The 24,015-nt window shown below is 39.2% G+C and overlaps 1 protein-coding gene and 1 long non-coding RNA gene across 2 annotated transcripts in view; one reads left to right on the forward strand and one right to left on the reverse strand.

The window, feature by feature from the left end:
- Nucleotides 1-24,015, reverse strand: part of pik3r3b (phosphoinositide-3-kinase, regulatory subunit 3b (gamma)) — a 228,380-nt gene that overhangs the window by 87,413 nt on the left and 116,952 nt on the right. The window lies entirely within an intron of this gene.
- Nucleotides 17,862-23,835, forward strand: LOC118808171. The gene is made up of 3 exons (XR_005007265.1): nucleotides 17,862-18,039; nucleotides 23,057-23,142; nucleotides 23,214-23,835. It is a non-coding gene; the product is annotated as an uncharacterized LOC118808171 (long non-coding RNA).

The following is a 24,015-nucleotide window of genomic DNA, read 5'->3' on the forward strand; positions in this document are numbered from 1 at the left end:
TTTTTATAGATAACAGTTTGTCACATAATGCCGAAAGCTAAAAATCACCAGACCTGTTTAGGCTGTTCAGTGGCTTTAGTGGTGAAAGAGTAATTGTGTAAATAAATATATATATAATCCTGTCAGATTTCATGGACAGAATGCTACAGTGTGTACCATAGCTGAAGGACAACACAGGAAATAAATAAATAATAAAGATGTTATACTTTCGGATTCTTCGCCCTTTATGATTTTTCTGCTTTTCTGTCCGAAACACATTCACATGGAGTGCTTTATTCACAAAGTAAACAGACAGAGATGGAGAGAACGTGACGAGACGCTGAAGGAGGTGAGGCCGGAGGGCTGGTCACAGTGGGTCAAACCTACTTGACCTCTGGTCCTGAGGTTCAAGGCTCTCAGGGTAACATCATGGTCAAAGCCATGATGCAGAGTGTGTGGTGTGTGTCTCAGGAGAGAAGGACAGCAGGGAGAAGAGGGGACAGCTGGACTGCACTGAAGGCTACTGACCGCTCTGCCAGCAATGACCTCACTCCCACTCGCTCCACTCCTGCCCACCAGCAGGGATCCAATATGGATCCCTTGTGACCTACGTCATTATAGCACTGCGCCATCAGAGATGCTGAGATGGCACATCAACATGTGACAACAAACACAGAGCATCTTGCAGATAACAACCTTACAAACAACCCTTCCTTGTATACACAGACAGTATCTTTACACTTAAAACAATAGCACACATGTTCACCTAACCCAAATTATAGTCGATAAGGCAGACAAGTTTGGCATCTTAAGTGTGGTTCTTTAGTACTGCACTGGAGCTATGAGGCTAATGTAGCTAACAAGTAATAGAAGCTTACACCAACTAGCGAACTGCATATCTTACTCATCACACATTTGTTTTACACTATGCTGGACTGGGTAACCCTATGGGAAGTGTTCATAAGGTTGCATGACTTGCCATAACAGCTGACATAAACCTACATTAGGACTCATAAAAGCTTATTCCAATAGGCATCACCATTTTTTGCCATTTTGGGTGAAATGACAGTGTATTATACCTACTGACTTTGTACCTTACATATCACAGTAACATTATGTTGATGATGTGACTAAGCTTAAATCTTATAAATGGTAAAATGAAACTCACTTCAACTACGAGACACAGAAATGCTCACTTTTGTTCAACTAGCCTGACTTGGCAAGCTAAGCCATATTATCAGCATTATGTCACTGTGATATTGAGCTACAAAGTCTATGTCATTTCATTCTACACTCTCAGGAAAACTGTCTCTGGGATGGTACCCCTCTTGACACTGGCGTGGTTCCCTCTAGGGTATGTCTTCAGGGAACATAATTGTACCATACTCCATTGCAATTCTATTTTTATTTTAGTTTTGACTCCACACACCCTGTCCTGACTCTGGCCTTTTTATGTATTTATTTTGTTCTGTTTTAAAGGCCTTTGTCTTTGCCCTGGGAAAAACTTATTTATAGAACACTGTTGGACCATAAAACCATTGTTGTACCTTTGAAGGTACATTTACATTGTTTGTATCTTGACGAACAAAAAATGTACCTGCACAGCACCTTTTTTCTGACCGTGTAGAGTTAAGAGAAAACCTAATGTCAGAAAAAACAGAAACAATCAATGTCAACTGACTGATGTTATGTCAAATTGACATCAAAGTTGGCAAATGTAGGCTTTAGGTCTATGGTGTGAAGTTGTTATAAAGGGCTAAAGTAGGTGTCATGTAGCCTTATGAACACTGCCCTGCAGTAAAGTTTTACCCTGTTGTTAATCTCAAATAGACTTACGTATGTGGTTTGTAACACTGTATGACATAATGTGATGTATAAAAATGAAAAAAAAGTTACATTGCATAGCTAAAAACAAGATCCATCTTGATAGCATCCATAGACAGAGAGATACATAGAAAGACAGACAGACAGGCAGACAGAGACAGATCGACAGATATACTTTATTGATCCCCAAAGGAACCGATGTAAACTTGAAGCTTCAATATGACTGTTGCTAATGATATTATCTATGTGATTTATTCATTGCTTTTATTCATTTATTTATTTTATTCTTTTATTAATTTGTTTATTTCATAGCTCCAATACAAAGCTAAAGAAGCAAACCAGGCTCATCAATTACATTTGATAGGAAAAAACTGCGCAAATGTGATTCTTTGTCCAATTTTCACTTTCAGAAGTGCATATACTTCAGTATATTAACATATACTACAGTTTAAAGCCAACATTAAAGAAAGTACAGAAAGTAAAAAACCCTTAATTAGTTTGTGAGTGTATGTGCATGTGTATGAGTGTGTGCATGATGTTTACATGGCCTATAATTGTGTGCTGGCCACTGTCACCCCGCTATGACCATTACGATTCCCAGCAAGCCTGTAAAGCTTGCCAGTGTGAAAGGAGAGGTGAGGCCAACATTTTATTGAAATGTGAGCAGAAATTAGAGGGGGTTTTACACATCCCAGCTCGGGACAATATCAGGGCCCATTTCACGTCTTCATACAGGCTCACCTTGAACTACTGCTCTCTGGGTTAGTAAAAGGCGCGTAATGTCATGTCATTAATCTCCTTGTGTGGGAGTGGGATGGGATCAGTGACGGCACAGATGACCTGTAAAACAGCTCTGCCCAAACTGCCCAGCCACATAAAGCTCCTCAAACGTGGCCTGGGGCCAGGCCTCATAAATCACACTGCATTAAGGCTTTAGGCAGACCAGACAAAGAGCTGCTCTAGAGCCACAGTTTTAATGCTGGTTATTTTTTTTTTCCTTCAAATCTGGTCTCATTCTTACACTGGCTTTACATGTGGAAACACAGCTGAGCTTAGGCGGTGAGTAGCAGGAAACATTTACGTACAACTTAACAGTTACATGAAGCAGTTAAAATGAATCAAAGTCATATGCAAGACATTTGATTATTTCACTAGTTATTTTTCATTTATTGCATCACTGCATGTAAAACCATCTGCAACTGCACATCACACTCCTCTTCTTTAATAGTGTTTACCTTCCCAAAGGAATCTCTGCCCTGTGTAAAATTTGAGAGTGCCAGGAAATTTGAAAATGAATAACTTAGGTACATAAATCATAAGAAAAGCAAGTTGCAAAATCAGAACAAACACCAGCACAAGCAGCTGTTTAAAAGCTGTCATGTTAACGTTACCTGTCCAGCTAGCTAGTTAAGCTAAATAAGTATGATCCTCAGTGTGGCTTAAGGGAGCTGCAGAAAAATCTTATATCTAAAAATTAAGTACTTGTGAAAGAATGTAAATTATTATTAGATAGCAATTAAAATGAAATATGTGCCAACTAATCACAATTCAAGGCCATACCATCGCCCACTAAACGAGTCATAAAACAGCACTGCATCGCACTTGCTATCCACAAAGAGGGCTTTAGACTAGAAAAGTCTGAGAACTGCTGCTATAGGTTGTACAGATCAGTGGAATTATTAATTATTGAATGACTAATTGGATTTAAAAACTTTCTCTGGCTATAAGTGCATCACTGGAGTGCCAAGTTATCAACTGTAATCATCAGCTGTAATTCCTATAGTAGACAATAATAACAATTACATTTTCCCAATTACTGGTGAATAATATATCAGCCAAAGATCTGTCTTGTATCCAAAACTTCAGCCTTTCTGGATTAAGTTTACTTTCTTTTACTCTTGTCCACATCTATTTTCCTATCACTCCAACCCTCCCCTCCCCATTTTCCCTCTCAGGTAACAAGTGCTTGGCATGACAAACATCTTTTGACAGCCTGTCCCTGTCTCACCCCTCAACTCTGCATGTTGACCACGCTCAGACACGCTAGCATCGACCATGGCCACAACACTCTCTTTCTCTCTCTATCTCTGTTTCTCTGCACGGAAAAAGTCCTACTCACTCCCTGTGGTACAGAGTCACACACGGGTTAGCTCTTCACACGCTGGCACTAATGCTGGAAGTAGGGCAAACAAACGACCGCACCTATATGGATTAGGGTTGACGCAAGCTGATGACACTGACTGGAAATGCTTACAAAAAAGCCGCAGATGGCTTGGACGCTTTCTATTCAACACACACCTTTTTTTATGAGCCACTGAAGAGCGGTCACACTCACACACAGAGGCCAAGTCATGATGAGCACTCTGGGTGGCCATAAATGTAATAAACACACGTTCACACACAGGCAAGCACATAAATATAGAAGGACGCACACACGGGTGCTTGTTTTCATACAATATCATTATGTGGAGCCATACAGCTCTGCATATGCCCCATGTATATTACATGACACACACACACACACAATGCACTAGTAGTACCACATTTAAAAACTCTGGCTATAATATTTTTAATTAACATTTTACATTTTGCACTGTACTAAATCCGGTTAAACAGGCCTAATTATGGTCTCTTTTTAATCAAACATGCAGTTGTACAGTGTTTTCAAAGTACTACAACATCCACAATATGCTAAAAAAAAAAGCATAACGTATAGCGCAATAACATAATTTATCTCAACAATGATAAAATATCATTATATTGACCATACCTACTGCATGCCTAAGCTGCTCCAGGGCTGGTTAAGTTCAGGGTCATAAACAGCTCTTGGACCCATCAGGGCCAGCCCTCTGATGGAGGCAGGCATCTCCAGTTCTCTCAATTTTCACTTTTTTCCCCCCTACATTCAAATCGTATGATTTATTTTTCCTTCTTTCAAAAATAAGCTGTCCACATATATCATGCTGTTTGTTAGTAACGTCATGCTTTCATGTGCAAGGATTAATCAAAGTCTGCATATCTAAACCAGGGTTGACAGAGAGACAATTGTTAGCTGCCATCGTAAAAGAAGTTAACTGTGCTTAAGTCCTGTGAAACAGCAACTCCAAGAGCCCTGTCTAAATTGAACATGCTTTATGAGAGGCCCCTGGTTTTCCTGCACAGTTAGGATCCTTTTGTCCTGAAAATATACAAGAAGAAACACATACACACACGAAACATGACAAAAACTCTTTCAACATGAAGGTCATACGGTGGCTCAGATGTACGCTCAGATACTGAAACGTCTCTATTGTTTGATATCAAACACCGCAATGTTTTATTCTCCGGAGTCTCATTCAACAAAGACGTCTGTGTAAAAAGAAATATCTTTCAATTCTAAGCACCCCAGAGATCACGTTTAATCATGTTCTTCCATTCTTTCGCTTGGCTCCTCAAACAATTTTCCTCTCTGCAAGGATCCCATTTCACCCAGCTTTACCTAAACAGCATTTTTTTTATTACTTTGAACCAATTCCTCTGTTTGGAAGCGTGCCAGTTGATCTGCATATGACATTTGTGCGTGCATGTGACTAATTTGTTTAATTAGCTGCTGTGCATTGTCTCTCCACCTCTGGCCCTGAAGAGAGAGAGAGCGAGTGAGCAACGCATAGAGAACAGGAGAGGGAGAAGGAAAGGGAGATGGAAGTCAAGGTCGAGCAGCTGTATGAGGATTCAGTGGTACACAAGTGCGCACGCCTTGTATGTAGCTACAAAACAGAGATGGGTAGTAACTAGTTACATTTAATCAAGTACATGTACTTTCTCTGCTGACTACTTTCAAAGTATATTAGTGAGTAAAGAATCTACTTTTTACTCGGTTACATTTTAGCTATGTGTATTTAGTTACTGTTTCCTTTTTGGGTTAATTTCATTGTTTCCATTACTGACAGCATCTGTACTGCTTTGTGTGGTCACACCTCTGACTTTGGATTTTTAGCATTTTATTTTAGACCAAAATAACTTAAAAATGAGAACAATAGAGCCATACAAACTCCAGTTCCTGTGCTGATAGATGCTGGATTTATTAAAAAGCTCTATTGCAGTTCTATAGCTTACTCAGTACTTAAGTGGATTTTTGACTTTTGTACTTTTACTCAAGTTGTTTTATTTGAAGGTACTTTTACTTGTGTCATTATTTTACCCAAGTATTAGTACTTTTACTTCAGTATTGATTTAGGCTACTTTACCCACCTCTGCTACAAACTCACACACATTCACTATCCTAAAGACCAGAGTTTTGACTTCTGTACCATCCACTGAAAACTAGAAGTGAGGAAACTTGGCGTTGTTTATTTTAGGTAAAAGTGTCCAATAGAGAGTTCTTATTCCACAGAGCAGTTGGTCAAGACAGTGGTGGCGCTATGATTGGACCCAGCGGGCCTTGGCCCACCTACTTTTGTCATCGGTCCATCTAAAATGACTGCTCAAATTTACTTTCGATATTAAAACCATATGAGTAAATAAACCAAAAACACAAATGAAAATGCCTGAGCTAAATATATGATACATTCAAGTGGCCAATCAAAATCACAGTTTAACCAGTAACCATAACTGTGTGGTTTTCTGAGCAAGCCACTCTCAAACCCCCAGCTACAGTTTTTAGCACAGAATTAAGAGCTTCTCATCACACATGCATGAGAGGTATGTGGACACAGAGTCCTGCTTTAGCAGCGATGCTGTCAGCATTTTGGAGATAAACGTGGGGAGGACCGTTACACGGATTTAAGGATTCAAATTGTACGACAGTGGCTCGTTTTAGGCATGAAAGTAGCTCAGCACATCGTATAGCATTAGCTAAACAGTACGTGAACATGGCATAATCATCAACCAGCTCATTAACACCAAAGCCTGCTAGCATATTAAATTTATGTTGGTCATTACTGCTTCTGCGTGCAAAACAAAAGTTTACGAGTTTAGATTTTTTTTCTATCATGAGCTCTGAGATTTATGCATTCTTTTCAAGCAAGCTAGTGTCTCCTCCTGTGTTTTTTTTTCTTTTGTGCTTGGACACTTAGCAAATGGCTCAGTTATGATTATACTTCGTTTTTATAGCCTAACCCCCCCCCCAACCCTACCCGTCCATCAGACTAAAATCCAAGATAGGCCTCCCCTTGCAAAATAGCAGTCCTGACGCAACTACTGAGTCAAGATAAAAGCAAAAGATAGAGGAAAAAGTATGAACAGGTAAACTTGGATACTTCTCCTAACATGTTTTATTCTAAAATATCAATCTAAAATCACCAACACAACACCATCAGTTTGGAATCAAACTGCAAGACATTAAATTCAATATTCTGTTGATTTGCTGTGACTGTACCATATCATATAATCTGTTTAAGAACTGGCGATATCTTTAGTGAACCATTAATACCGTGAGTTTTTCTTTCAAACTCAAAAATAAACATAACATTGGACACGGTTCTATAAAATAGACTTATAATAAAGCCTGTGTGACAAAGCATGGTAACCTGACTCCAAAATAGTACCTCAAATTTCACTCAAGCTGGTTGTGGTTGCGAAGGTTCCAAGGGCTTTATTTTGCAAGAATCTCATAGTTTTGGATGAACTAGTACTGACCTGAGGAGGCCTTGAGAGTGGACTGCATTCAATATTCATGATTTTAAATAAATCTTTTCTCAAATGTTTGCAGCAGTGTGTGGATTCTCATCATAATTGCAGCCAAATGTTTACTCAGCTCACACTACACTGTGAACCATGCACCTTAATTTGTTTTAATTTAGTCCTTACTTTTAACATCTAGGGCTTGTTTCCACAGAGATTAAGCAGAGACATAAACTACAATAGATTTTCAACAGAGAATTTTCATTGGCCAGCAAATGCAGTCAGAAAAAAAAAAACTGTCCAGGGAGTATAACCTGAATTTTTGACCATAGTTTATTCCAAATGTGCACCAATTGTAGGCACCGAGCTAAGTACAGGTTAGCTATGGGCTTCAGTGAGGGGACCGCCAAACCAAATTCTAGTTAGGGGTCCCTAAAGACCAAGAGTGGCTATGGGCAAACAATAGGCTATTTCTAATGTAGAAGCAAACTGGAAGCTCCACTGCCACAGGGAGCAAGAGATCATCCAAAACCACTTTAGCAAAATCCCCCACACTCTGAACACAGGTCTAAAATGAGACCTGACTAGAATGAGAAAAAGGTACAGAAGTGAAAATAATAATAATAATAATAATAATAAGCTGATAAGAACAAAAAGATATACTATTCTTTAAGGATTCATTTCCAATGGGATACTACACACATGGTCATGCTGTATTTACACATGACTCGGTAGGTAATGAGCTTGGCTTCCCAAGAGAGCAGAGGTCATGCCCTTGACCCTGCCCTTAACCCTGTGGTGTGGCCAGCATCAGTCATTGCAGCCAGGCAGAGCCCGAAGCTTTTGGAAGCAGAAAGCTTTAAGAAGACTGTGTCTCGTCCAGACCCTCTGGGCAGTGAAAGCATAATTCATCCACCACTTAAAGCAACAGTGAAGAATGTTTCAAAGTTTAGTGGATTCAAAACCGTAACAGACTGCACTGCAAGGCTATGCGATGTCTATGTGCTCTAGAAATCTCAACCAAAACAGTGGGCTTTCCTCGTTTCCTTGGGGTGGCCAATATGACAGTATGATACTGCAATCACGATAAATTACATTGAAATCTTCTGAGTAAATGAACATATCTCATGTCTCGTAAGCGCTTAAAAAACACTAATTGAGAAAAAGAAATTAAGACAATTCACTGCTTTGAGTCTGAAAGGGTGTGTAGCTGTTAAGAAGCCAGTGCTGAGAAAAGAAACTAGACAAAAAAGAAGAAAATCTGCAAATCAGACAAAGAAGCTGCTGGTGTTCTCAGAACAATGGGCTGACCACCCCAGAGTCCAGACTTCAACGTCATTGAACATGTTTGGACTTATTTGGCTTGTGAGAAGCAGAAAATGCAACCAACTTCTAAGACTGAACTTTGGAAAAAAAAAACCCTGCAGATTTCTTTGAAAAACTGAAAGCAAATATCTCAAAAACAATGGAAGCTGTAATAAAGACAAAGAGTGGACACACTAAATACTGAAAAAAAACTATTAAATATTAATGTTTGTTGAAGCTTCTGTGTATTTTTCTGTTAAACAAATGTTTTCTATTTTCCTGATGCTGAAAAATGAATAACTGGTACTTCATAGCCATTTTGACTGGATATTAAATGAATGATGAGTAAATTAATAGCACAGTACTGCAGCTGACTGGATGTCATTATTTTAATTATAGTTTTAACATATTTTCGCTTCTTAAATAGTGTATTTTTAGAACTACTAATTTAGCTGTTAACTTTTTTGGTGCATTTTGTGTTTTCCAACTTGTTTGTAAAACTCAGAAAAATGAAATACTGTGATGCATATTGTCTGTCTTCAAGTGCCATTATGTTATATTTTTGCAACACTGCCCTCCTTTCAAACACAGTTCAGTATTTCTTTAACTATCCTTATGTGTGTGTGAGAAACACAGGCTGAAAGCATTTGTATAAAGCTTGCTTTTATACAAGCTTTAAACAAGTCATTAATGTTAGACATCTGATTTATACAACCTCTTAAAAAGACGGAGAACTCGACAAGCTCAGTGAGAGGAGCTTTATGAGCCAGCGACATGACAATCAAAACACTTTTAAACTCTACACTCTCCCAGCGTTTCTGATCTACAGCAGCATTAATGCTGGATCAGCCTTCTCAATAATTCACATACTGCAGTGCAGATTCAGGATAAAAGAGTTTCTTTTGTTTCGAATGAAACATTATCAGAATTTTAAAAATAATTACTTAAGAGTGTCTGAACAAAACCTGATTTCCCTAAATTGGTATCGTTAAAAAAGAAGAAAAAAACATTCTTTGTTTTTCATATAACTTTTTTACAAGTTAAAGGGGCATCCCACCAATTTTCAAAAAATTCTAATTAATGAAATTATTAAGATGTAAACAAAGTAATCAGTGTGGTTTGACATAAAATACATTGTTGTAGAGAAACTTAGCGATTCAGAATTGTTCACAAGGATGGTGATAGGAACCAGACGTCCGAACTGTTTAATGTCTCTAGCTTAAAAGAAAGCTATTACATGAAAGGCTTACAAACACGTTTTACAATTTGAGCTAAGGTTTTGGCCTAAAACTTATTTCCTTCGATCTATTCATGATGAAGAGCTACATACAGGCCATTCTAAGACAACACAGTGACCCAAGAGAAGTGACCCAAGGAAAACTGTAATCACAACCCTTAGTGAGAGTCTGAAAGTTTCTCTACAATGCATGAGAATTTTTCGAAAAAAAAACAATGACATTAGCTACAGTGCATTCATTCAACTAATACAGTTGGATGCATGTATGTGCGTCCTCAAACATCCCTGAAGGATTTGTTGAGTTTTCTCTGCCATTGTCTGTACAGAGCAATGTAATCAATTTGATTCTGTGTTACTTCAAGTTGATTTAGGGCCATGCAAGAGCAAACTGAGCTATATTACCATTCAAAAAATCAATTCAGATCAATGGACAGCAGTTAAATCAATACACCAATACAACATACTGAAATCAATAACAAGTTGCAATCACTCATCTATAAGCACTTATAAGTGCATAAGGCAGGACTTTAATATGGGAAAAGCATGAAAGGTTCATAAATTAGACAGTACAGTTAGACTTATCAATGCAGCTCTACAGACCATGTCTCACAAAATTCTATAGAAGTACAAAACAAAGGGAGAGTCAGCTTGTACTTGTAACAACGCCAATGTGTGTTAAATCAATCAGCAATGTTTTTTTGTTTTTTTTTTAACTTCTGAGCACAGTAATAGACTTTGCCACTTACATACCACAAAGACACATTCAGACTCAAGCTTGATGTGCGAGTTGTGTAAAGATGTATTTTTCAGTCTGTCTGTCTACAGAGCGACAACAGCCAGTGTGGGCAAACTTGTACATCGCTGTGAGGAATCGAGTCCAAAGCTGTGGAGTCCACTCTCAATTCCTGAATGCCTGGAATCGAGGAATTGATTCTTTTTGGGATCGGCTCTCAGCCCTAATGCTGAGTCAAAAACTAGCATTAGCATTGCCGGTTTTATTTAACTTGCAAGGTTTTATGGTCTTTTTTATCACCATTTGGAAAACATTGTGAATAAATTATAGAGTTCTGAGATTTTATTTTATTTTTCTAATTTAACTGTTAAAAATAAAGCATTTTAGCTTTTGTGAGTGTAATTTAGCAGCAGAGCAGATACTGCAAATATTGTTTCAATTAAGATGACTAGCTAGAAAATAGGTATATATTCAAAAGTTTGGAATATATGTTTTCAATACAATAAAGCCCATTTGGTCGCAGACAAATGTAGAAAATGATACTAATATGTTATATTTAAGGTTAGTAGGAAACTCAAAATTGGAATGAATAAATAAATAAACAAACAAACAAACAAACAAACAATGTCAGATGTGCCCAGAATGATAAACTGAAGCTACTTGCAACTGAAGATGACATTTAAATGCCTTTTAAATATGTTGTTTATCAATTTCTACATGATTTCTTATTGCTCCCCAAATACTTGATATATTGAATAAAACTTGATATGTTTGGAAAAAGACCTTTCGGTGTGCAGTTTATAGTATTCAAACATATATTTGATATGTTATTATTATATTACAATATAAAATAGAATCAATTTAACATGACAAGTGATTCCAATTTTACAAAAAGTGTTTTTTTGTATTAATATTTTTGCCATTAGATTATCACTACCTGTTCTTCCCCTCTGTCAGAAGCATCAGACGCCACTGTGTTATGTAGTCCTCTGTTGCTAGATTAGCAGAGTTGTGCAGGGCCGGAGTGGGACTGCACCATTTGACGAGGGGGCTGCCAATTTATCCCCATACAAAAACTGGCATTTACAGGCTGTTAGTGTGTTCTTGTGTTTACATTTGTGGGAGAAACGGCGGGTCAGCCACAGCGAGGCATTTTCATAAAAGCAATTTTGCTGGCACAAAACTCTACTAGCCCAATTATCTGCTCTGGCTGTGGAGTTGTGTAAGGGTTTTAGCCTTTGTTCTGTCCAGTCACCTCTGTGTGTATAATGGTTGACAAGCAGGCAGTAATGAGGCCTGGTTCTTGTCCCACACTGACCATTTTACATTAAAGATTTGAGTAATGTTAGACGCCAGAGGAGAGCACACAGCCTCATAAGATTGTGTGAGAGTGAGTGAGTGAGTGTGTTTATGGTTTACTAACACGTGACAGAATATTTGTTGTTTTCTGGTGAGCGAGAAGGGACTGGATTAGCTCAGCTGCTCACAGCTACTGTGAATACAAGGAGCAGTAATGATCAACCTTCTCACAGCCACAATGTTAAAAATGCTAAAAGTGACACATTCAGTCCTTCATTTAGCCATTTATGCAAAATTTGACATAATTAGTCTGCAGAAAACAGGACTCATTTCTCTATGAACACTGAGCACATCTCTCTTAGCACCCTAAGCAGTCATGGTTGCCACAGAGGGCTTTATTGAAGCTGTCAGATTGGGCTTTTCTTCAGCCAGCATTGCTGAGACATTTAGTTAGAGCAGGATAAAAGGCACATTCTGTCCAATGTAAATAAAAGAACTTGTGGGGGATACACTGCAGGAATGAGTTTATATATGACGGAGACTCTTTTTAATCAGCAGACAGCTTTAAAGTTAGGCATTCACATTGAAGGAGGAGAAATATGGGATCTGTGAATAAAGCTTGTTAAATGAGACTGGCTGAAAAGTAATGAATACTTTATTATCAATATCAATACTCTTGCCAGAATGTATTTCACTGTGAATAAATTGACTGCCTCAGTAGTTAAAATGTAAGTATTTCATAAAAAACAAGGCGGTGCTGTATTCATTTTTAAAGCAATGGCTCGGCTAAAAAATCAAACAAATTTTCCACACAAGTCAATGAGCAAAGAGATGTTTGGTGTCCAAATTTTGCTTCTTTAGTTTAGCACTGAGGCTATGATGCTAACATTGCTAACAAACACTAGAAGTCAATAGTAATTTAAATCTTGCACCTCACACCCCCAAAACCTCTCTCAAACCGCTAAAACTGCATGCAGGTCTTCATTAAGGTTGTTTATTAATTACTGTGTGTATTAATTACTGTGAGTGGGTTGAGAGACCCCCACAGGACCAGGTAAAGAGTAGGTACTATTTGGGTGGTGGACCATTCTCAGCACTGTAGAGACACAGATATGGTGGTGGTGTGTTAGTGAGTGCTGCGCTGGTGTAAGTGGATCAAACACAGCAGTGCTGCTGGAATTTTTGAACACTTCAGTGTCACTGCTGGACTGAGAATAGTCGAACCAAAAATATCCAGCCAGCAGCGTCCTGTGGGCAGCATCTTGTGGCCAACACAAACTGTGCAGCAACAGATGAGCTGCTGTCTCTGACTTACAAGGTAAGTGTGTCTAATAGAGTGAACAGTGAGTAAACACCGTGTTTTAAAACTCCAGCAGCACTGCTGTGTCTGATTGACTCGCACCAGCACAACACACCACAACGTCAGTGTCCCTACAGTGCTGAGAATGATCCACCACCCAAATAACACCTGCTCTGTGGTGGTCTTGTGGGGGGTCCTGACTACTGAAGAACAGGGTAAAAGGGGGCTAACAAAGTCTGCAGAAAAACAGATGGACTACAGTCTGTAATTGTAGAACCACAAAGTGCACCTATACAGTAAGTGGAGCTGATAAAATGGACAATGACCAAACTCTTGGTTTTCATTGGATGTTGGAGGAGTCTGTACAGATTGAGTCCTTGAACAGTATTCACTTCTTGTTCTGAAACTGAACTGGGAGTTTACGTCCCTTGAACACTACTCAATTATCTCTCCCAACTATCGACTCCAACTGTCCCAAAATATGCAACCTAGAGCCGACCAGCAGAGACTCGGCCTGGCTGAGATTTGGGGCTGAAATCAGGGTAAAAGTCATGTAGTGTAACCCCGGCATAACTTGCTGGCTTCATCTTGTTCTGATCTAGTAGTTCTGTGAGACATTTCCTATTACTAAATCCAAAATGTCAACGGACGACAGAGAAGGCGCCATTTCAGACCCTGACACAGTGAAAAGTCATGTTACGATGCGTCAATCTCCATGACGTTTTACAAGGTAAACTGACACCAAGTCTTCAGAACAACATCAAACTTTAGCTTCTGCCAATTTTGCTGGGAATCGCCTTATCAGCAGAGCTAAGCCCAGTTAACCGGCTTAAGATCAGCCACGTCATACTAATCAGAGCTTCATTTGCCTCATGCTAAGAGCAGACAGGGTATGCTTAATGGAAGATTAATGTGTTTGAAAGTGCAGCTGAGGCAACCTTAACGAGATCAGTATCTGTTTAAGGAAGAAGCGGTGTAATCAGGAAGGCAGGTGGGACACGATGGGAACTTTGCCCTGGACTTAACCTTTGCATGTACTTTTAAGATTGCATTAAAAAAAAAAACTTTTCATGTGTGTGTGTGTGTGTGTGTCCGTCTGTCTGTCTGTCCATCTGTGAGAATGTGCATCTGTTCTGGTTAAGAAGTACAGCTGAGCGTAATGCTAAATGAAAAGCTTGGATTTGTTCACAGAGCATGAGGAGAGTTTGACGTTAATGTCATCTGAAAGGGTCTTTTTTTGTGCAAGGGGGAAAAAAATGAAACACTTGGAATAACGAATGTCATGGCAAGTTGCATCAGGCTTCAAGTTAGTTTTCCTCAAAGGAGGGGAAATGAAAGGCGGAAAGTTGACACATGTATTCATGGCGATGGACAGGATGTATTCTGATGTAGAGAGAGTTGCAGAGCAGAGCACAACTGCAGTTCTTTTTCCTAGCTTTTCAGTACATAGTGACTACAGTCTTTCAGTGGCTAAAGTATGCAGAGAAGAAATGTGATCCAGGATCAGCACTACTAATCCCAGAGCCTTATGTAATAACTCAGAATGCTGATCTAGGACCAGTTTTTGCTGGTCATGCTCTAATTTATCCCTCAAGGATTTCCCTGTATTATTTTTGGCTTCTGTGGTCTAGGTGGTGGTGCATCCATTCATTTTGGAGCACTCAGTTCCACTCGCAGGTCAAACGAGGACAGCAGAGCCAAGAGTGATGCAGGCAGTGCAGAACTGAAGCTCCTCAACTGGGTGCTTTGTGAATAAATTGAACACTAGACTACAAGAGTGGGCAAGATTCCTTACAGGCATGCTACTGTCTCTATAGACTACAATCTGAGTTTGTTATGTTCACAGCAGTTGCTCATACTCTGCATCAATTTATGTCAAAACATTATGAAAAGCAATGAAATTTTGCTTCTGACTTTTCAGTTTAAAATACTGAAAACTCAATATATTGCGCTGTCAAGCAAAAACGTATTTGGAACAAATCGTTTTACATAAACTTCCATTACAAGTTAACTAGTTTTTTACTCTCCTGTAAAGTGACCACTTTGGAGATACAGGGTTTAGTTCCGACAATATATTTTATATACCTATGTGTAGATATTTCAAAACACTGCCATATATGTGCATATATTTAATATAATTTTCAAAAATAAATGACACAGTTAAATATATTTAGCACGTACATTTTATACATTACATATATTGTACATATATTTTAATATAAGCAAATATATGCACATATATTTTTCTTCCTTAGGGGAACAATTCTGTATTGTATAGAAACATCTTGCTATCTACTTTGTTAGCTTGCTAGCTTTATCTTGCTCTGATTTATAAGCTTTTCAAAATAACTTCTTCTACAATAACAAAAATAAACATGAGGGCAATGAAGCTGATGAGGGCACTATTGTACACGCTGCCCATTATCACCGTCCCTGGCCTCGATTTTCAGCTGCAGTTATAGAAGGAGACGTGCTGTTTGGGGAAGAGCAGCTCATTCCACATATGAGCCAGTCAGTTTCTACTACAGAATCAAATCACCACAGAAATGTGATCTGCTATCTGCTTCTTCTGTACATGATTTAGGCATGCAATCAGTTCTCGATCTGAAAACTTGCACAGGAAAGCTGTGCAAATTCCAGATGTCACTGCAGAACTTATCGTAGCTGGGTTGCTAAAGTTGTCCTTATTCAGTGAAATAGTATCATCTTTGGCTGTGAGAATCTTTGTTAACACTTTAATGCAGAGGTCAAAAAAGCACCTATTTCTGCCTTTTTATCTACTCCTGACCTTTAGCTTTAATTCTACATGCTGATCCATTTTATGTCATTTTATGTCCAACGTGAGAGAGATTTTCTTGAATTAACGGGATCGTATCATGAATAAACAGAATCCCCCCGCCCCCTTTTTTAAATAAGAGTTTGAGGGGATACCTAAACATCGTTAAAGTTTCAAGCCATACTGTTCACTACCCAGCCTATACAGTCCATATAGTGAAATTATGCTGCAAAAACAGTCTGCTTTGAAGTTACTGTTTCTGTGATGTCACAAGAACCAACTCATTTACATATATCCCCCTATTCAGCCTACAGCAGTTTAGCTCTGTCCACTCGTGTTGAAGTTATAAGGAGTGTTTTAGCTCTGAGTACTTTTTGAATGATGCGCAATACAGGAGAGCCAATTAGAACAGAGCTCATTTATCTCATTTATCATTGTCTTAAAGGTACAGTAACATAAAAAGATATGGACCCGTTGAAGGGGACAAAGACAACGTTTCTCAATATACTGCCACTGAAACACTGGGTAAGATAAGGTTAATGTTCCCAGCCTGTCAAGTTTCCATCATAACAGTGCAGTTTAAACAAGTTGGTTTAAATTCAAAAACTTTTTTCCTTCATGTGGAAATATTGTTGCTGGTAAAATTTGCAAGCCCTTGCAAAATTTACAAGGGATGTTGAATTTTGCAAAGATTGATCCAGAGGCAGAACTCCTCCATCTTTGAGACACAGGATACTTACAGTACATCAATTCTGCCTGAACGGCCTCAAATTTGAGCTTACGCTTGACAAATGGCCCTGCATGGAAAGATGGGAAAAGGAAAGGAAGGGAAAACAGAGCTGCAGAACAAAGGCCATAGTCAGGGCAGTTAAGAGATTATTACATGGTACACTGAAGCATGTGATTGCAAGCAGCTGAGAGGACAGCAATGGTCATTTTCACTGGGTCAGCTGGGACACAGGGTCAGCTAGTGGGGAATTCCAGGAGGTCACGCCCTGACCCCCGGGGTGTGTGTACGTGTGTTTGTGTGTGTGTAAGAAGTATGTGAAAAGGTTAAATTCAAGGCTTTAGGACAATGAGAACAATGTGTGGTAAGATGACTCAGCATAATCAGAGGGGAATGTGACCAGAGAGAGAGAAAGAGAGAAGAAAAAAAAAGAGAAAATCATGCACTCGTCTTCCGCCTGTAGTAATCCTGGTCAGTGCGTGTTGTGGCCTTTAACTGACCTCATAATCAAAGGCTGAGCATACACCACAACAAACTACAGGACCTAGGTTATAGTAATGAGTCACACACACACATGCTGTTAGGTGAACAGTGCAGCATGGTTGATGATGTCATACTGGCACGCATTCATCCTCTACTACTCTTAGACTCTTCAGTTACGAGTGCTTTAAAGTAATAATTTGGTGATAAAGCAAAGTTTCCGCCGACCTTAAGTGTAGTCAATTAGCCGGGATATGTTTGGTGTCCGATATTTGCTTCCTTAGTTCTACACTGGAACTACTAGGCTGACATAGCAAATAGATTCCACAATTGGGGTCCCACTGAACTGCACTGAAATTATATGTTTATATAATTTTTCATTGAAACTAAGAAAAAGAAAAGTGTTTAACCTTCAAAAAACGTAAATCCATCTCAGGAACATTTCTCATTTATTACAAGGTTTCAAGGATACAAGCATAATGGATTAATGACTAACAGGGTTGAAACCTCCCACCTTGTGTACACATGCATTTGTTGACTAAAGGATACAAATTCCGACTCCCCTTCGTGTACATGCACATTGCGCAGGCATACGGACACTGCAGATTACACTCGCAATTTCTATGTGTATATATCAGAAATCGTGAGTGTAATATGCAGCGTCCATATGCCTATGTGATGCCCGTGCACGTGAAGGAGAGTCGGGTTCTGCCAGGCTGTCAGAATCCGGCACAACAAAGATAACATCAGAAGAGAAAGAACCACGTCGACTTACAAGGTGGAGTAATATTACAGGATTTTATTACTGGAGGTTGCAAACTCATTTTACTTAACTCAAGGCTTATTTGGCATGAGACTGACAAAGACTGACCAAACTTTCTGGCGTAAGACGAATTTATTTCTTTGCATGCTAGCCTAAAACGGGACTGAGGTTAGATGACTTTTGGCATCAGGAAAAACTACAAAATTCCATGAGACAGGGACCAATGAGTAAAAGCCAGTCTGAGATTTACTCTTGCTCAGTCACTCGGCCTCTTTTTCTTTTCCTCACTTTTTTCCAACAACGTCTTTGTTGGTCTTTTTGCAGCCTCTGCCATGATGTCCATCTTGGGAATACCGAGCTAGTTTCCTCTTATAGCTAACTGAAGAGCCATAGCTGTTGATGTGTGATGTGGTGCCATAAAGTGTTAACTAACATCCAAGCTTATAACATGAGGATATTAAAGACATTCTAATGATTTATTAAAAGGTATTTTTTATGAACTATTTACTTTCAGTTTATAATTTGGGTAACATATGATTTGGGTAATTTGGATCAATAATTTCAGTAACAGTGTCAGTCAGTATCTCAGTGTTGTTAAATTAAAGAAAAGAGAAAGAGAACACTTTCTTTTTTAATCCATGATCTTTAGGAAAGTTAGACGATGTAAATATATGTGACTTGAAAATATGATATTTCATAGAAGTGAATGTGGTCAGGTATCAAGGTTGAATGCATGTTCTGGGACACAATTAAGGTGTACATCTTTCATAACCTATAATGAACGGTTCATAAAAAAAAGATTCAAGAATTGATTTTAAATCAATTAATACATTAATGCAAAAATAATAGATTTTAATGAACATGCACACAGGTTGTTGTTAAGGACACGGTATCTATGCTTAAAATATTGTTTACTTTGCATACATATTCGTAAATGTAATGTCAGTGGGACACAAATGACACAACCCCATCGTAATCAAAACAAAAGAAGCAAACTTCAGACACCAAACATGATCAATTACCATCAGTTCAGATCAGCTAAAGGTGTGAGTCAAACATATAATAGCCACCATGGTAGGCTACTGTATACATCTGTTCATTATCTTACACTAGAAGTACTTTCTGTCATGTATCAATGTGCACCTCATCCTTTTACACACTTTCCTTCCTTTTTTTTCTCTAATTTGCAGATGTTCAACTACTTACAAATCAACTCCAATTCTCTTCAACACTGACCTTATTTTGTATTCAGTTGTAAAGGGTCTCTTCCTGTCACTCATTCTCTCTGTCATTTCCTCTCTCTCTCTCTCTCTCTCTCTCTCTCTCCCTCACTCTCCCATTTTCTTACTCACACACATAATGAATCTATCAGCCTTTGACAGGCGCAGTCATCCAAGAGGAGGCGAGTCCAAAACAACCCCCAAAGATTACTCTTTAAACACAATGTTTTACCAACAAACCTTACCAAGCTGGAACGTATTAGAGGCTGAATGTGGGGTTGGAGGCAGGGAGGCAGCCAGCCGTTCTGAGGGCACAGTATTGCGTGCCTCTGGGATGGGGAAAATAAGAAATAACTGGGAGAATAAATGAGGAGTTGTAATGTGAATGGATGGGTTGTTTTGTTTCCTCCTGTATTTGTGTATGTGTGTGTGTGTGTGTGTGTGTGTGTGTGTGTGTAGAATTAGAGGTGGGGGAGTACTCTGTTTGCCCAATAGCTGACAGATTGCCCGCCCGCAGTGGGTTGAAGTTGGCCATGAACATATAGTTCCAGGCTTGAGTGCATGCAAAAAGAACACCAGGCACCTAATTTACATACATCCTGACCTCTTTAGTTAACAATTGAATCTATCATGAAATTCACCACAAATTAGTTCAATTCAATGTGATTATATTTAGGGATGTGTAATGATATCGGAATAGGCAGATAATTTAAAAAATAAGTACAGCACTCAGATATTTAGACTTTTTAACATTTATTTTTAACATAAATTTCAAAACACCAGCTGACCTTTTCATTAAGTGAACATTTCATGATGAACTGACTGATAGAAGAAGACACCATATTTTAGTGTGTTTTTTTCCCTTTCCAAGCCTAAAATCGAAATGCACAATGCCAAGTGTGTGTGTGTGTGTGTGTGTGTGCGTGTGTGTGTGTGTGTGTGTGGGTGTGTGGGGGGGTCAAGCATGCCGCCACTGGACTCTGGAGCAATGGAAATGTATTCTGTCGTATGACGAATCAGGCTTTATCTGGCAGTCTGATGGATGAGTCTGGGTTTGGCGAATGCCAGGAGAACATTACCTGCTGACTGCATTGTGCCAACTGTAAAGTTTGGTGGAGGAGGGATAATGCTATGGGGTTGTTTTTCAGTGCCAGTGAAGGATAATGTTAATGCTTCAGCAGACCAAGACGTTTTGGACTATTGTATGCTTCCAACTTTGTGGGAACAGTTTGGGGAAGGGCCTTTTCTTTTCCTGCATGACTGTGTCCCAGTGCACAAAGCAAGCTCCTAGGCATGGCTGGGTGAGTTTGGTGTGGAAGAACTTGACTGGCCTGCACAGAGCCCTGATCTCAACCATCAACTACCTTTAGGATGAAGTAGAACGGAGCTTGCGAGCCAGGGACTCTCGTCCAACATCAGTGTCTGACCTCGCAAATGCTCTTCTGGATGAATGGGCAAAAATTCCCACAGACGCACTCCAAAAATCTTGTAGAAAGCTTCCCAGAGGAGTGGAAGCTGTTATAGCTGCAAAGGGGGACCAACTCCATATTAATGTGTGGGTGTCCCAATACTTTTGTCCATACAGTGTATCTTACATAGAGCTTTAATATATTAAATATGAGATGTTTAGATCTTGCCTTTTTTGCAAGGTGAGAATCTGAAGGAACTACACTGGGAACAATGTCACTTTTGGGGCAAAAAATGTGCTTTTAACAATAGTTTGGAAAAGAAACTGCAAGATCTGCTCTTTATATCAAGGAAGGTGCTTTGATGAAGCTGACTGTCACAAAATACACACAGGGTATTAGCAAATAGCTGCTATGTTACTTTATAACAGTGAAAATCAAACATTACTTGGGAAATTTCAAATGAAAGCAAGATGTACCCATATTGTTGACAGGCAGTGAAGATGCCAAAGAGCAAAAAGCTCCTACTAAACAGACCATGACTCCAGTCCCAACGGTGACCCCTCAGCAGCAACAGCAGGCCACAAATCTCTTCTTTTTCTCTCCATTCAGTGGTGAGTCATTGAGTTTTGGCATATGTGCCATAATGTTTGATTGATGTCACAAATTCATCTCTTACTAGGCATTAGATTGCAGCTCATCCCACAAATATACTCCAAGAACAATATGTATGCATGTAAACTCATACACAACAAAACCACTCAAAAACACCCATGCTGTCTGTCAGACAGAAAGACACAAAAAAAACATAAACCTCAATCAAACGTGACACTGCATCTAAACTGATGTTATGCTAGTTTGAATAAATTAAGCATCCTTCATCACTTTCTTCTTTTATTGTCACATAAATCCAATACATACTGGCACTTATGCAGACAGTGCTTTAATGCATACTCTGACTGTATACATTTCCTCAGTCTAATTTGCCTCTGTGACAAAACAATATTTTATAACGAACTCCAGCAATGTCTTATCACACTGAGGTCTTCATCTAAGCATTCGAATCATCCCTTCTCGACAAAAATATCTATCATATTATTCCTTCTCTACAAAATTAGCTATAAAACTTTATTTATGATGGCTCACAGAACAAACCTAGAAAATTGTAAGCTTTGGGTGCCCGTAAGCATTTCTCAGTAGTAGCGTCGGAGGTTCCATGACCAAAACTGTATGTTTTGGTAGTCAAGGGAGGTGCGGGGTCATTCTCCCAGTGTGAGAAATGCATAAGTTAAATAAACTCCAGCCGAGAGAACTGTAACAGGCCTAAGTCAAAATCTTTTCATTAAACCACAAAACGGAGCACGGAGCAAGCCCTGGCTGCCAAACACTCGGGTAGGAAGGCCAGATTCTTTGCAACACTGCTGTCAGGCTTCGCTGGAGTCACTAATGTTGAGCCAGGCTCTGGATAGAAGGATCATCCACAATTCCTCTCCTTGCTCTCTTCCTCTGCCATCTATCCACAAACATTCACCGGCCCCCTCAGCAGCCCCAATCAGTCACTGACTCACTAAGACATGCAAAAGCACACACTCTGTTGATTTTGGTTGGGAATGAAGAAACGACTTAACCACTTCCAAACGAGTCAGAGATACAGCATCCTCACTAACACATACAATCTCCAAAGAGGAGGTGACAACGATCAAATAAGTGACATCAGCTCTGAAGCCATCTGTTAAAAAAGGAGTGGAGAAGTTTGAAAATTTGGAACCTCAAATGAAAACAGGGGCATCACATGGGTTGCCAGATTTCGTCCAGAGCAAAAACGGAAATAGGGGGCTAGTCGGAGGAAGCATGCGATATGTCTTTACCACATCCCCCTTTCTCACTTTTTGGTGCATTTAAAACAGTTTGATAATTATCTCTGTTTTATTTATTATGTTTTTCCATTTAAAAAATATTTTCTATACAGGTTTATATATGCCTTTACATTTTTCTTCATATTTCTTTAATGAGCACACAATCAAAAACATTTGCACGTCGGGTGACATGACTGGTCACTATTGGTGTATGTTGGTGATGGAAGGAGAGAGAGAGAGAGAGAGAGAGAGAGAGATAGAGAGAGATAGAGATAACCAAATTAACAGGGCAAGACTAGCACTTTATCTACTTCAACAAATGTATTTAGACTGACTGTGACGATGCTTCGCCGAACTCCGTGAGGAGACGCAAAGTCACAGAGTAGGTTGTGACTGAATGGTAAAAGAGACGATTCGTTCTAGGTCACAAGGCCGTGGAACTACACTTTCAGTTAGCTCTGCTCATATTGTCCCTCAGCTTTCTCTCAGCCTGAGGTGAGCACCATCGAGCTATCCCCCTTCTACTAACCCTCTCCCTCACTTCTTTTAGGATATGCCCTGCCCCTGTATTACCTAAGCGGAACCATTTCACTTCACAGGGGTGTCACTATCCTACAAGAATGGGTTACAACAACGGTAAGTACAAACACAGGAGTACTTTGAATACAGTGCACACATTCCTTAACCTGTCTCTCCTTCTCTTATAGGTTCTAGGTTGCAGACATCACCCCTCCCATGAGCTGGCCGTGGGCCCTCTGGCATACTCATGAGTGAGCTCAGCCTGCTCTGCCTTTTACTGACTCTGCTACGGAACAGACAACAGGTGATTATTATAGGTAAGTATAACAGGTAGGTATACAAGTAAGTATTACACTCACACACACAGTCTTAAAGTCTCCCTGGTGATGGGCAATACCTTTGCCTCATCACACTGACATAGTACCAATCGGACACTGGACAACAGAGCTGAAAAACAGACAGTATGGTCCAAAACCAGGCACATGGCAACCCTAGGTGTCCCATTTTCCTGAGGCACAGTTGCACAATTTAATGTCCATACCATGTATAAATTTCCACAACTCAAAACCTACTTGAAGGGTAATCTGAATGTCTACTTCAAAGTCATGTGCTTTTCATTCATTACTTGAACAACATCTCAAATGCTAAAAAAAAAATAGCTTAAAAAGGGCTAACTATTGGCTACATGACACACTGACCCGACATTCCAGAACAAACATTAACATTGTAGCACACCACACAGATTTACTGACCTTTGTATTAATACAGCAAGATATTAAAAAGCTTAAAAGACTTGTCAGATGAATAAAGATGCCATGTTGCTTGGAAATCAAAACCTAACATTAAAGAACTACATTGTTTTGTGGAAGAATTGTTTATTGCAGCTATTTACTGCAAAGTAACACAATAAAACACAACAAATTATTCTTTGAACATTAGTGCATTTTATCACATTGTAGCCATTCAAGCCCTTGTATCCTAGTCATTTAC

The sequence above is a fragment of the Colossoma macropomum genome, unplaced genomic scaffold (assembly GCF_904425465.1).
Source record: "Colossoma macropomum unplaced genomic scaffold, Colossoma_macropomum, whole genome shotgun sequence".
Classification (NCBI taxonomy): domain Eukaryota; kingdom Metazoa; phylum Chordata; class Actinopteri; order Characiformes; family Serrasalmidae; genus Colossoma; species Colossoma macropomum.